The 14,016-nt window shown below is 43.3% G+C and overlaps 1 long non-coding RNA gene across 1 annotated transcript in view; it reads left to right on the forward strand.

Annotated features, from left to right (window-relative positions):
• The window catches only part of LOC142056588 (uncharacterized), a 61,066-nt gene that overhangs the window by 22,214 nt on the left and 24,836 nt on the right, over positions 1-14,016 (forward strand). The gene's annotated exons all lie outside the window — the stretch shown is intronic.

Raw genomic sequence — 14,016 nt, forward strand, 5'->3', positions numbered from 1 at the left:
TACTTTTTTTGTCATAGTTTTGCATCTTTCCAAAATTTAATTGAATTAGCAATGGAAGATACTAAATTGCCCATACAGGTGAAGCTACCCCACTGTATAAATCCATGATACACTCCCACTCTGAATACTGTGTGCTCTTCTCAAAAAGGGTACAGTAATATTATACAAGGTATAGAGAAGGTCTACAAATATAATTGAAAAGATGAAGTAGGTTTCCTATCAGGAGTACTTAAATAGACCACGATCTCTAAGCCTGAGAAAAGATAACCGAGGGAGGGTAAACTAGCAATCGATAAAGTGAACAGAAAGGAGGAGCTGTGTGGGGATGAGCTGCTTACTGTTTCTTGCGGCACAAGAATTAGGGGGCATAAAATAAAATCATCAGGTGGGAAGTTCAGACTAATAAAAGGAGGTGATACTTCATGCAACATGCTATTAAAGCAGAATTGGCACCAAGTATTGTGGATACTAGGTGCCTCTGTGGTTTCAAAAAGTAATTAAATTTAAGTAGGAAGTTAAGCATCAAGCACAGTGAGAGCTCTAAAAAGACAGAGTAAGCCAAAGCAATACTTAAGCAATTAAATTTATTCAGTAGAGAAATTTTTAACATAGTTTTTAATAGCATGTTTATTCTATTTTCTCTTTTTTTTATCACCTCGTATTTTTAAATTGAGTTACTCAGAGCAGGGACTATCCTGCATGTTTGTTCAACATTTCTGAATTTATATTCTGTAAAGTGACAAGTATTTTTGTGGTGCTTTCTAAACGGTAAGCAACACTGATTAGTCTCCCCCCCTGTGCCTGATGGTGTGTGCCTAGCTGCTTTTCAGGAAGAAAATACCTTAAGTAAAAATACCTTAAGAAGAGTCAAGAGCAGATCCAAAGAAGCAGCCATGTCACTGCTACGCTTGTCATCCTTACGTGTCCTGCCAACATCTTGGTGTGCTCAGTAAAGTAAGAGATGTTACTGTGGCTTGTACAAACAGATGAACCATTATGCCAAATGCAAATAAGTATCCTTGCAAATTTTGCTCTAATGAAAGCAAGAGGGTGGAGCTACAACCTTGTAATGCAAATGTAACTTTCAACAGAAAAGTATCAGTTTTACACAAATTAAACTTCTACCCCTGCCACAGAAACTTTCTCAAGGCCAGGTGTAGGTTATTGCTGCTGAGGTCCCTGTGGCGGTTTGGGTTGAAGACAGAGTTTCTCTTGGATGACACTGAGACAAATAAGCGGCCTGAGAAGCTGCACAAGCCCTCCACCCTGGCAGCTGCCTGCCTGCCACAGTCGTCTTCAGGCCCCGTCCCTTAAAACACTGTCAGTGAGTGGCACATGAGCTACACCTCCTCAGAAAGGCTTCTCAAAACAATCACAAGGAAATAAAACACATATAAACCATACTCATACAGCGCCGGGGGGCAAGCGTGGGGAAACAAGGTATGGAAAAGAAAACACTCTAAACGAATGCTGAGAGCTTAACCTCATTTTTGGTAGTTGTATATAGGTCTTGTGGCTGTACTACTGAAGATGATTCGAGGATGTTTTGGGTTTTTTTCACTCCAAAATTAGGTGGTTCTTTGATCAAAAAGGGTAGGGAAATGCTGTTTCAGTGTTAAGGACCTTCAGGTCCCATAATAGCCATGAGCAAGCTGTGATGCAGGGGTCTGACTGCTCGTTCTGCAGCAGACAAGGTCTCCACCACTGTGTTTAGAGGGTGCCTGCTATGGCAGCCAAAATAATAGAGTTCAGGAATTAAAACCTGCTTATGCTAGTGTGACGTGAACATACTAATGCTGTACCTGTTTCCTAGAGGGATCTGTTCATGCTTAAAAAGCCAACAGAAATCCTCCCCGAGCAGACAAATCCCCATAACCCCCTCATGTTTTATTTTTAGGTGGCAGCAAATAACTTGTGATTGTCAATAAACAGAACCATCACTGAGAGACGGGATATCGCTTCCTTGAAGGTAAATAATTTACTGAAATCATGGCTTTAGGCAGATAAGTTTATAAACTGCTGTCATTTCGTCAGTACAGTATATGCAGATCAACTGTGGTTTGTAACCTGTGATGGCATTATTGTTTGCATTACCCACATAAATCTTCCAGCATCTGTGTATTTCATAAGGGAACAAACATTTCTGTCTATTACATGAACACGACTATTGTAATAAACTCATGTTATGACAGACTGTAATTACTGCAAGCAGTCTCCCTAAAGCCTACAGCCAGGGTGTTGCACTTAAACAAGAGTATTTCCAGAAGCCTAGAGAGGATTAGCAGATCAGGCTGCACAATAATGCATATTTTCTGTTGGTCCTTCTGTCTCCAGTCCCTGTGGGGACTGGAGACCAACAGCCGAATACCCCAGGGCTAAGTATGCTGCTTTTTGCCCACCGCCTGTGGAGAAGGTCAGGGAAGAGTTATCTCGCCTTGGGCCAGCGGGGCTGTTGCAGAGGGAGGGGAGGGGAGGGATGTGCAACACCCTTGGGTGGCTGTGGCGCACACACCCAGCTTTGCTGGCTCTGCCTGGTGTGGGCAGAAACAAGCTCCTACCAACCAACAAGGACACAAAGCAGCAACTGTTGAAGTTAAACATTTTTAAAATCTCTCCCCAAAGCGTCACTGAAGTTGGCAGAGTGGCTTTCTGAACTGCCAGTGTTAAAGCTTAGCACACAGAGATGTCTTGCAGAGATCTGCCTGTGCTAGTGCTTAAAAATTGTAGCAAATTGAACAGGGAAACTTCTTCAGTCTCAGGTAAAATCTTAGAGGGGCTGTTGTAGCATGTGAGCAGAAAGGATAGTTGCATAATTAATGCTCAGCCATGTAGTTTTGTGGTAGCTGGATTTCAATTTGTTAGCAATTTCTCCCCCCAGTTCCAAATTAGAAATTGGACTAACAGTACTCCTTCTGCTACCCGTTACGCTTCTGAAAAGCATTTGTCCCTATAACATAGATTGAAAAAGTCCCTGACAGGAAAGCAGTACAATCCCACTGCATTAAGTGAATTAAAAATCGCTTAACTGATAGCTCTCAAAGAACAAGATTTTACAGGCTTTGTTATGCAAAGAAGCAATTTGCAATAATGGTTTCGTTTGCCTTCCATTTCCATGAATCCCCAACTGTTTCCTGGCCCTGTAGTTTTCTCTCTGGAAAACACGACTATTAATGCTGGTCTGTATATAACTGGATCTCCCAGAAGTACGTTTGATTCAGATCAGGTGTGATGCAGGATCGCACTTCTGTGTAATCATCCAAGGCAAGCCTCTGTGTCCTGGCCTGGGTGGTGAAAATCTAGAGAGGGTCAGGCAGGCACGGTAATGGGTCAGGCACAAAGCCTGCAGATACCAGTCAAAGTGAACCCAACAGGGACTTTTTGAACAATCTCAATTTTCAGAATGAGTTATACTAGTTCGGTGCTTTGCTTATGGGGTTCTGGTATTTTTGATCCCAGCTGGAAAGCTTCAAATCCAGATTTACATAGCTCTTACCGTACCAGCAGTAGCTGCTGTAAGGGCAGAGGCTCTGTTTCTCATTTTTCTGATTTCAGGATGAGTGCAGATGCATTGCCTTGTCCTGCCATGGCAATGTTGTACAAGAGCAAGCCACCCGCCAGCCCAGCCCTGTGTGGAAAACATGCCAGCAGCAATGCAATTGCTGGATGCTGAGAGTGAAGTATCACAGAGAATGTAGAAAGAAGCAGTTTTTCTCTTTGCTTATTTTTATTGTTTTTATTCAATTTTTATTAAGTGGGGCTCCATCTTCTAAGTAATTTTTTTAGCTCTTTCCCCTGTACCACTCCCAGCACAACAAAGACGGAAAATAAAAGAAATCTCCTTTGAGACTGTTGATTCTCCAAAGTGGCCCTATGTCTTATATCTGTTTCATGTATATTATATTCCGCTGGTGTTCAGCCAAGTGACACACAAAGGACATGCCACTGACACAGGAATGGGAATGGGCCAAGCAGGAAAGGGGCAGAAGAGGAAAGGAGAGGAGTGATGGATGAAAGTTAGCCTGTACCTAGTGAAAGCTGCAGTCTGGGTTTTGTACAATGGCTTGAGCAGAAGCTGGTTTTGCCCCCTGGACTTCATTTGAAGTTCAGCTTCTCTGTGGTGAAGTGGTACCTGTGACCCCAAATTGGTTCTGGAGGGTGGCTGGAGAGATTGACAGAGGACCAGGAACCCCAAGGTGTACTAAGCTGGAAGCCGGCACAGGCACTGAACAGCCTGGTGCAGAGGGGCTGGGAGCACACAGCCGCCCGCGCTCATCCACACCTGCCTTAAGTGAGGCATCGCTGTGGCAGGGAGCTGGACTGATTCAGATCCGCCCTCTTTTTCTAATAGCTACATGTGCCTCTTCATTATCCTAATCCGCCGCTTATTCCATTGCTATGTGCAATACCGGCTCCTCCTTGCCACTCATGCTCCAAGGTGCTTTTTAAGGTCTATCACCAATTTGCAATGAAAAAATCAATCCTGTCAGAAGACGAAACTTCATCAAAGCGGAGAGAGGTGCTGGTTTTGAACTAAGTGAATAAAACATCTCTAATATATTTCTAGGGAGCTAGAGCAGAGAAACTATCTAAGCCAAGGTTGACAGTGATATTGCACGGATATGAATCCTTAAGCAATAATTTATAGAAAATATGTGAGAGGTATAATGAACATTATTAAATATATTAAAAAATTAAGACTATCACAAGTTGTTTTTTTCTGAGAGGTGTTTACAGGAGGGTTCAGCCTTTACAAACATATTTTCTTTCTTTTGAGGTTGTTGTGGTTGTGCTGACTAAGGAGTACTGAGAAGTTTTACTGTTGGGGTACATGTATGAAAGACATTTTGAATATTGACATGTATTTATGTGCCAAGACATACATTATGTAGTTTCATTAGGAAATTCAAATATTAATTATACAATTCTTTATGGAATTATACAATTACATTTATTCAATATACATACACAAACACATATGTATATATGAAAGAGAAATTTTTTATATTGCCAAAATGAACATTTTTAACAAAAAGGAGTGATTTATTTTATGAAGACCTAAGGCAGACCTAGCCACAATCAGTGATATTAAAGAATGTTCTGCCTGGTTAAAGCTGGCTTTTTGAGGTCAGAAGAGACATAAAAAACATAACTGAGATTCTCTTGCAGCTGAAATATAATTAAATCCACAACTGCTACTGGCGTCACATCTTCTAAACAAAGTAAAAGACAGATCTGTGTTCTGTCATAGCACACCAAAGTGGAACTGTGAAAAGAACCAAATTTCTTCTGTTTCAAAGGAAAAGCTGAGTCATGTTTGTGTTCGCTCAGGAAGGGCACTAGCTGGGAAAGAACTGAGGCAAATGCAAGCCAGAGAGGTTTCCTACAGCTGAAAGACTTCTCACAGGCGGAGGGGAGATGTGGGTGTTGGAAAGTGAACTTGAGCTGGTGTGAATATAGATGAGTTACTTGCTTTGCTGGCCTGACTGATGGCACCATCAGCATGTCACCTCCTAGCAGAGAGTCTCCCTCAGGTGAGGATGCTGCAAGAAACTTGCACTTCAGGCACGTAGCAATTTGCGTTGAAGTCCCCTGCAGGTAAAACAGCTGTGGAGGAGAAGGGGCACTAGATGCATTGGTGGATTGTTGGGGTGAGTGGCTGTTGGTATCAGCCATACACTCCTCTTCAGGTAGGCGTGCATGAGCCCTGCCTTGCCCTGAGCTGAGGGAGATGGTTGTAGGGCATGAAGGTGGTAGTGATCCCTGATGTGAGGGAGGTTGGGGGTCACCAGCACCTCAGGCTCATTGTGCTGCTGCATGGCTCCTCACTGGCTCCTCAAGCAGGCATCTGCATTTCCCTGCAAATGCACGTGGGCACACTAAGCCATGCTGCCAGCAACATGCCCTTAGCTTTACTGCAGTGCACAAAATGCATAGAGGTTTTTGCACTTTATCCCTAAAATCCTCTTTGTTATCTCTTTCTTTCTCTCTCCAGTTCCTACGGGGGAAGACTCCCCAGAGTCGTGCTGGAGAAGACATGTAGCAATACCTTAAACTAAAATTTCTGCCTCTGTGAGAGGCTGGCTATTTCAATAGAAACATTCCCCTGAACAGTCCTCCAATTCAGGAATTCACAAAGATTTTACCTGTAGATGCAACAGAGACTTTTATGTTTCCTTGGGACTATTGTAGTATGACTGTATTGGAGAAAGAAAGAAAGGTTTGGATTTGAATGAAGAATCTTGGTTGAAATGACAGGTACTTGAGCTGACATTTCAGTAATTAACAATTAAATATCTGTGCTTTTAACATTAGAATTTTTAAACTGGATTAGAATTCTGATGCTTTTGTATTGCTGTGAAACTTGACTGGCAAATTGATAAAGCAAGTCATTGAGAAATGCGAACCTTCATAATGAGAACAAAGATTCCATGTCAAAGAAGAATGAGTTAGAAAAAAGGCTGTTCTCAGTACAATTAGACTTTGATTTATGGTGGTGTGATTTATTACCTGGATATATTTAATTCCTGATATTAAACTCACCTGTTTGCTACACTGTAAATACAGACAAAACCTCCTCTATTTTGCTTCCCGTAAGCTGTCAGTTACATCTGGATCGCCCACATTCATAAAAACTCACAGATCTGTACTTCAGCTACGTGATCTGTAAGGCCTTCTCCCAGGCAGGGGGAGAGAGCTGTAACATGCAGGGACAGGAAAACAGCACGGATGTGGCAGGTGTTGCTGGGAAGACAAGGTGAATGTCCAAGTGCATTTTCCCACAACATCCTCATCTATGTGCATCACACATTAACAAAAAACTCAGTGAATTCATTCAAATAAATGTCTCTTAATAGCACCCTGATTGATAAAAAAGTAATGCAGTGTTTGCAAATACTCAATTTTTTTTTTCCATTCCTTTCAGACTTGCAGTCTACACAAATATGAAACATCTTATGTTTCACAGTGGGAGAGCAGATTGTGGAAGTCACCAATTAGCCATGTCACTAATTACCCATACTATACGTCTGAGTTTTAAGTTTTCTAGCTAAAAATACTTGCTGTAGTCTCTCTGAGGTAGAAAGCAAACTAAGGAGAATTTTATTTTCTCCCAAGACGTATGACTGTTACCACCCTCCCTAATTTATATCCTGTCTTTCAGTCTCTTACTGACTTAAGCAAGGGTTAAAGAGGTGTTTGCAGCCTTTTTTTCTTACACATCCAGCTTTCTGCTGTATGTTTCTTCCAATCTTCCTTCTCTCTCCAACCCTCTGATTAATAGGAGGCTTGTCAGTTCTGGGGGTTTCATTGGGAGCTTTGTTCTGTTTGGTGTAGATCACATATTCTGGAGATAAGTGATTAGGGCAAAATCTCGTCTTTATTTTTGTAATGGAGGAAAGGTTTGCATATAAACCCTAGAGACTCAAAAATCAGATGGCAGATAGAAAGAACAAAAATGTCATTTTCCTTCAAAATCTTGTGATTCTTTGGGGCCTGACTCATGACTCTGGTGTGCCGGGATTTGGCAACATTCATTTCTTCCTCCCTATTCTCTATGCTCTGCTCTTCAGGAGTCTTTCTAGGAAAGAGCTTCTACCTTTCCACTTTTTCTTTGTCAGATCAACTTTCCTGCCTCTTCTGAAATACCCCTGCCTGGTGGTCACAGTGGCCCCTGCTGTGTGAGTGAGCACACACTATTGCGTCCATCCTCACAGCCCTGCTGGTAGGGGGATGATCACAGCCACTGCAAGCGGAGTGGAAACAGAGGGGGTGTGAGTACTCTACCCCTGCAAAGTGGGCTCCCATGTGGCCTGGAGCGAGGGTTCTTCAGCAGCAAAGCATCTCATGTTTACATTCCCACTCACACTTGTAGTTGGCCTGCGCTCAGATAGCCCACAAATCCCATCTGTACCTGTGGCAAGAGACATTTCTGTCTTACTCCATGTGTTCTTGTCCACCTGATAAAGGTCATAGCTAATGTCTGCCAGGCAAATGGGCTAGGCAGAGGGTTCACAGAGTCCTGGGACCTGTTTGCACTGCATGGGAGTAAGCGTGCTCTTGAGTGCACTTCCGTGCATGGGGTGCACATAGAGTTCATCCCTGTAAGTACCAGCTGGGCTGCCCCAGAACCTGCCCTAAAGGTGCTTCTGCCAGTGAGTAAGGTGGATAGGAGGTGAGTCTGGCCTGGAGCCTTAACATCATGATGCTCCCCCACCACAATGGAGATGCGCTCTGGAGATTAAGGGCTAGATTAACGTTTAGGCTGGTGTCTGGCTAACTTGATGCTTCCATGTTACTGAGATCATCAGAACCCCCTGTGCAGGGTCTGCTTAGCCTGGGAGGCACTTGATGTCCCCTTGCGTTGACGATGGCAAAAGTTAAGGCCATAATGTACCTACATTTTTGCTGTGGGCATGCACACAATCCTCTTTCCCCTCCCCAATGCCTCTGAGCTGCTAATAACTGCCTCCTGTGTGCATTCACAGCTTCAAGTCTCTCTACCTCACCTGAAATGTGCAATCTGAGAGAGCATGCCTTCTGTATTGCACCTGTCCCAAAGCATGAGAAGCAGGAGTCCCTGCTTCTGCATGCCCCAAAACCTAAAAGGAACCACCCCAAACCCACAAAACCTTGCACAGACATGGTAGAAATTCAAGTCCTGATCCCTCTTTTCCTGGGTCTAAACCCAGTTCTCCTGTAAAAAGTGCCCAATTCAATAGACTAGAGGATATTCTGCAGTGGGTCTCAGTTCTTCCAGTTTGTATAAAGTTCTTAAGTGTTCACTGGATGAGGGCTGGAGCGTTCATCCCGGATCACTAACACCAGGGCATGAGAGCATGTTTTTTTGTCTCTGGCAAAACGAGTATTTAAAAATATTATGCAAAGCAGTGCAGTTGACACTTAGAAGCCTGGGTGACAGATGGCTTGCATTGAGAGCACTTGTTTAGAAGATGGAAGACCTGAGATTAAATCTCTACTCCAAGTCAGGCAGAAGAGAAGGCATCCAAACCTGAATCTTCCACCTCCCAGGTGAGTTCCCTTGCCCGGGGCTACTGGGTGTCATTTCTACCACCACATCCTCCTCCTCCTCTTTCCGTGTACAATCACTGACCTGGTTTAGCTTGCCCCTGATTGGAAGAAGGCATCTTTTTGCAGCCTGGACTCAGGCTCCGGCACTTTAGGAGAGGCCTGGCTTAGTACTCATCCCTCTCCTGGCATTTCCTAGGTCACGTTCAGCATCTTCGCACCTGTGCTGCATGAGCATCTCCTCCTTGTGCACTGAATGAAGAGCTTGTGAAAGGCAGTGGGTGTATGTATGCCAAAGGATGAGAATGAAACCTACATATTACATATTTATCCCTTAGGGATTTGTCTAAGCCGCACAGGATGTCTCTAAAAGTGGTGGGAACTGCCAGAAGTTCTCACAGGTCCCATGCTTATGTCTGAACCAGGACCATCTGTCTCTTCTCTCTGGAGATCCATTTCTATCTTTGATGCTCTCCTGTGCTGATATAAGCAGATCCCCATGCCTGGCTTGTGACTCTGTTTCAGTTTGTCTTTGGGCAGGGTTTGTGTCTTCCTTTTTTTTCCACATTTATGGTCCTATTAACTTAACCTGATTTTAATGGGACCTGATGGACTCTTCTGGCGTATGTTGAAGTTCTTGCAGGATAGGCCTTTGGACAATAAGTGTGTGTGGCCACTTAGTCACTTGAAGCTGGCTGATTACCAGGCCCATGCTGTAATCTCTTGATCGTCCTATGTACATTTATTTGTCAGAAGCAGAGCTATTGTTAGCCTGTCAATATTGCTCCACGCAATGTCGTAAATACGAGATTTTTCATGAAACTTTGGCATTTCTGCTCCTGAAGACAATCCTTCACAGATGAAGAGGCTGCTTTTCAGTCCACAGATGTCTACTGTGGGAGAGAAACCTAATGAGACAGGAGATAAGGGGTATAGGGTAGGGCATTGCACTGTCTCTCAGGGAGGGAAAGATTAACGTCCCAGTGCCAAAAGCAATGATTTGTTAAGTGAGCCATGGCTGCACGGTCTGCGAATGGTGCGCATCCTCCTTGTATTCATCATAAGTTTTTAAGTACTGTTTGTGAAAGACATCTCAGGTGAAAGGAACTTACTATTAAAGACACCTAACTTCTGGCGGTATGTAGAGCAGGGGAGAGAGAAAACTCCCTGTAGCTTCCTCCTTAACATCTACTATGAACTCCACCATTTCAGGACAGCCTAAAAGCTGTGTTTTAGAGAGTGGCCTTGTATGAAAAAAACGCTAACTAAAATCAGAGTGGAAAGATCAGTTTGGGTAGATTTTCAGGAAGTGACAGATGAGTGCTGATATGCAAAATCACTATTTTTTTTGTGCGTGATCACTGGGATTCAAAACACACTACTTGGCTGCAGACCAAAAGGCAGAACAGTTTGCCACAGGAAAGCCCATAGGGTTGACGGTGAAAAATTAAGGCAGATTTTGCAACTAGTAGTGAGAAATATTTAAAAGTTTTCTCACAAGCTTGAAATGGGTATGATGAATGTAATTTTTAAGGTCAGTTACCAAAATGCAATACTGGCTACTAAACTTTATCTCAAAACTAACCAGCATTTTTGCAGAAAAAAATAAAATAAAAAAGGACACAAATTATTTATCTTCTCATTACTGCAATGCTAAATACAGAAATATCAGTTGTCCTTTTTCAGTAGTCAGTGGGTCAGTCTGTGATATTTTGGGAACGTTAGTCCGCTGCCTATACTGGCAGATGATGTAAGTGGAAAGAGGGGTGTTGGCATTTGGCTCTGGATGTGCCACAGGTACTGCCAAATATAAAGTGTGTGGAAGTGTATGGAGACAGTGAACAAATGCCAATGACTTGTTTACTCAAAAACAGAGTAGACAGGCAAAAAAAAAAAAGAGGTGAGAATCTCCTGGAATTTATAGGTATTGGATTGGCCAGCAAAATAGATAAGATTTGGGCTGTGTGTGACAAATGGGACTTTTTGATATGCATCTTAACACCAAGCAGTGGCCATTCTGAAATGCATGCAACTAATTAGCATGGGTTTTTTTAGATATACAAAGAGCAAGAAGTATCCCAGTCATGCTGTTTTTCCCCCCTGCAGCTCTTCAAAAGAGGAAGCCAGAATGCCTTTGCCGCCTTAGGTGGAGGAGCCGGTGCTGAGAGGGGCCAGGCCCGGGTTGCTGCAGCCCTGGGGAAGGCAGACGCAGGAGAAAGGGAGGAGCAGAGACAGAAAGCCCCGGGGGAGGACTGGCGAGCACAGCCAGGGCTGCTCCCCGGGGAGGAGGAGGAGGAGGAGAAGGGCGGGAAGGGCGCGGGCAGTGACTCCTGCGGCGGGGTGGGGTCCCCACCAGCCTGAGCCAGCAACCTCAACGCTGGGCTCCACCCGGGCCCTGCCCGCAGTGGTGGCGGAAGGCAGCGTTCAGGCTGGCCTACCCGGCCCCGCCACGGGCAAAGCAGGCAGGAGGACTCCCGCTGCTGTGCCTGCGGCGCTGGGGGCTGCCAGCCGGCGATGCCCGGGGTCGGCCCCGAAACCCGCCGCTGGCACAGCGGAGGCTGTGGGGTTTGATGAACATTTTATTTGGAAGAATGTCAAGAGAGGCATTCCTATCTGCGGATTGGGATGAAACAACTTCTGTTCCATCAGGAACTGGAGGAGAAGTTAAACACTGAAAAAACAAATCATCCAGATAACTTACCTCCAAACATTTTAGCAGAGTCGTTCTCTGGAGTGTCTAATTACTCATGGCTGATGTTTAGGGACTCTGGATACTCTGGAAGAGCTGGGAATCTGCACTAACTTATGGTAGATAGAGTATGGCCTATTATGAATCATGGGCAGAATGAACAGCTGATTAGGACTAGATTAAAGAAAAATTAAAGGAGAAAAAATTAATGCCAATCAATATTACTGTATGTTAAATCAATAGTGTAAACCTTATTTGCCACTTTTTTTGATGAGGTGGCAAGTTAGTTTGATAAGGATGATGGAAATGGCCAAATTGACCCAACATCACACAAGACAGAAATTAAGGAAGCCAAAAAATAGAAAATCAACGTGGCATGTGTTACATTGATTGAAAGCTGGCCAGCTGATAGGTCTTGGAATATAAATGGAGAATCATCACAGAATCATTTAGGTTGGAAAGCACCTCTGCAGGTTGTGTAGTCCAGCCCCTTGCTCAAAGCAGTAGCAGCTTCAAAGGCTGATCAAGTTGCTCAGGGTCTTATCCAGCAGAGTTTGGGGTGTCTCCACAGGTGGAGATTGCACAATCTCTTGTTTAATGTGAAAGCTCCTCTTCCTTAAACAGATTTGTTTTTAGCAAAGTTATTTGAGAAATGGTTCTTCTGTCAATGATGTTCAGTACTTTTTCCAAATACATGGGAGAAAGCACAAAACTAGTGCAAATGTAGTTTGCAAAGGCCATTAATACTGAAGAAACTAGCAAATGTCAAAGGAGTCAGTATTGTAACTCTAGTGACCTTGGACTGCTTGTTTTAACATAGTCGAATATAAAGTCATTGGAGAGAGAACAAAAATCTTAGGTCATACAGATGGAATGGACCAGTCTGCACTGGGGAAGAGAGATGTTGAGAGGGACATGGTAAACAGGGTGAATAACTGTCTGAGCATGAGTTGCTGGTGTAGGTCAGTGAAAAACAAACTTCTGTGACCTTCCAAGTTAAAAATATGAGGAAATTGGTTAGAGAAGCTTATGGAGTCTATATTCTAATCAGTAAAATGGGCCACATTCAGTTCTCTGTCTATGAGGGCAAGTGGGATAGCACAGCTTGCTTCCATATACCTAGACTCCCCCAAACACAGTGGCGTCACCCATACTGCTTGCTTGAGAAACTTGTCTCATGCTATTCCTCCAACCATGCTCAGGCATTGTCTGGCAGAAGGCTGGTTCACATATTCGCAAAAAATGCTATTGAACTAACCATGACATAGTGTTAGCAAATGTGTGCCCGTACTTGCAGCGGTGTTTAGTTTTCTCATGCAGACACTGCTGTTAGTTTTGTGTTTAGCACCAATTTAACAATTACTGGTGTTCAGTGTTCAGTCTGGGAATTCAGAGGACAAGAAGAATGCTATCATGTTAGCAAGGGTACAAATGGAGTCCTGAGGAATGGCATTCATGTTTTACTGGGGAGAAGGTAAAGGAGAGTCCTGGTTGTAGTCTGTGAAGAGTGCTTTGAGAGCATTGTAACGAATTCCTCAGTGTAGCAGGTAGGTCGGAGGCTCTGATGGCCACAAGTTGAATCAAAACAAGCTTTAACAAGAAGTAAGCTCTCAGTTTCATAGTTCTAACCTTATGAGTAGGTGTTTTCCTAGTAGATTTTCTGTAGTTTAAGATGGGATTCATGCAAGGAGGGCAGGTTAGGTGGTCGCAACAGATCTGCAATCTTTGAATCTTTGAATTAATTAGTGAGATTTTGAGATATGAATGAAAGTCTGACACTTGGGTTCTGTTGTTGTGCCAAACAGGGGGACTGATAGAGCTTCAAGGCTTCACCTTTCATCACTACCTTATATGACTGTATACTGACTGGGATGATTCCCAGCACAGAATAGAAAGATTTGGTTAACACTTCTGCTTTTTTGTATACCGATACTGATAATTTTACCATTCTCATCTCATTATATGTTATAGAGGCACTGTAGAACCTGTTCATTATAGAAGATTTTTCTTTTTCATAACATACTAATTTTTTTGGTTATTGTGCTTTTATTTCTCTGTCGGTCCTTATCTTCTGGCTGGTAATAATTATTATCAGCTTCCTTTTTCCTTCATAGGAGTTAATGTAATATCTGCCCTCACATTCCCTTCCTAAGGGAAGGGATGGTTGCCATTGGCATTTTGGAACTGTGGCTTATTGAACATCCACTACAGTTTCTCAAGAATTTCAAGTTATCATTCACGCAGTTTGTTTAAATTCTTAATCTCATTTGATTTAGCTCATAGCTATTTTCTGCTTAGTGACA

Source organism: Phalacrocorax aristotelis, chromosome 4 (genome assembly GCF_949628215.1).
Source record: "Phalacrocorax aristotelis chromosome 4, bGulAri2.1, whole genome shotgun sequence".
In the NCBI taxonomy this organism is placed as follows: Eukaryota; Metazoa; Chordata; class Aves; order Suliformes; family Phalacrocoracidae; genus Phalacrocorax; species Phalacrocorax aristotelis.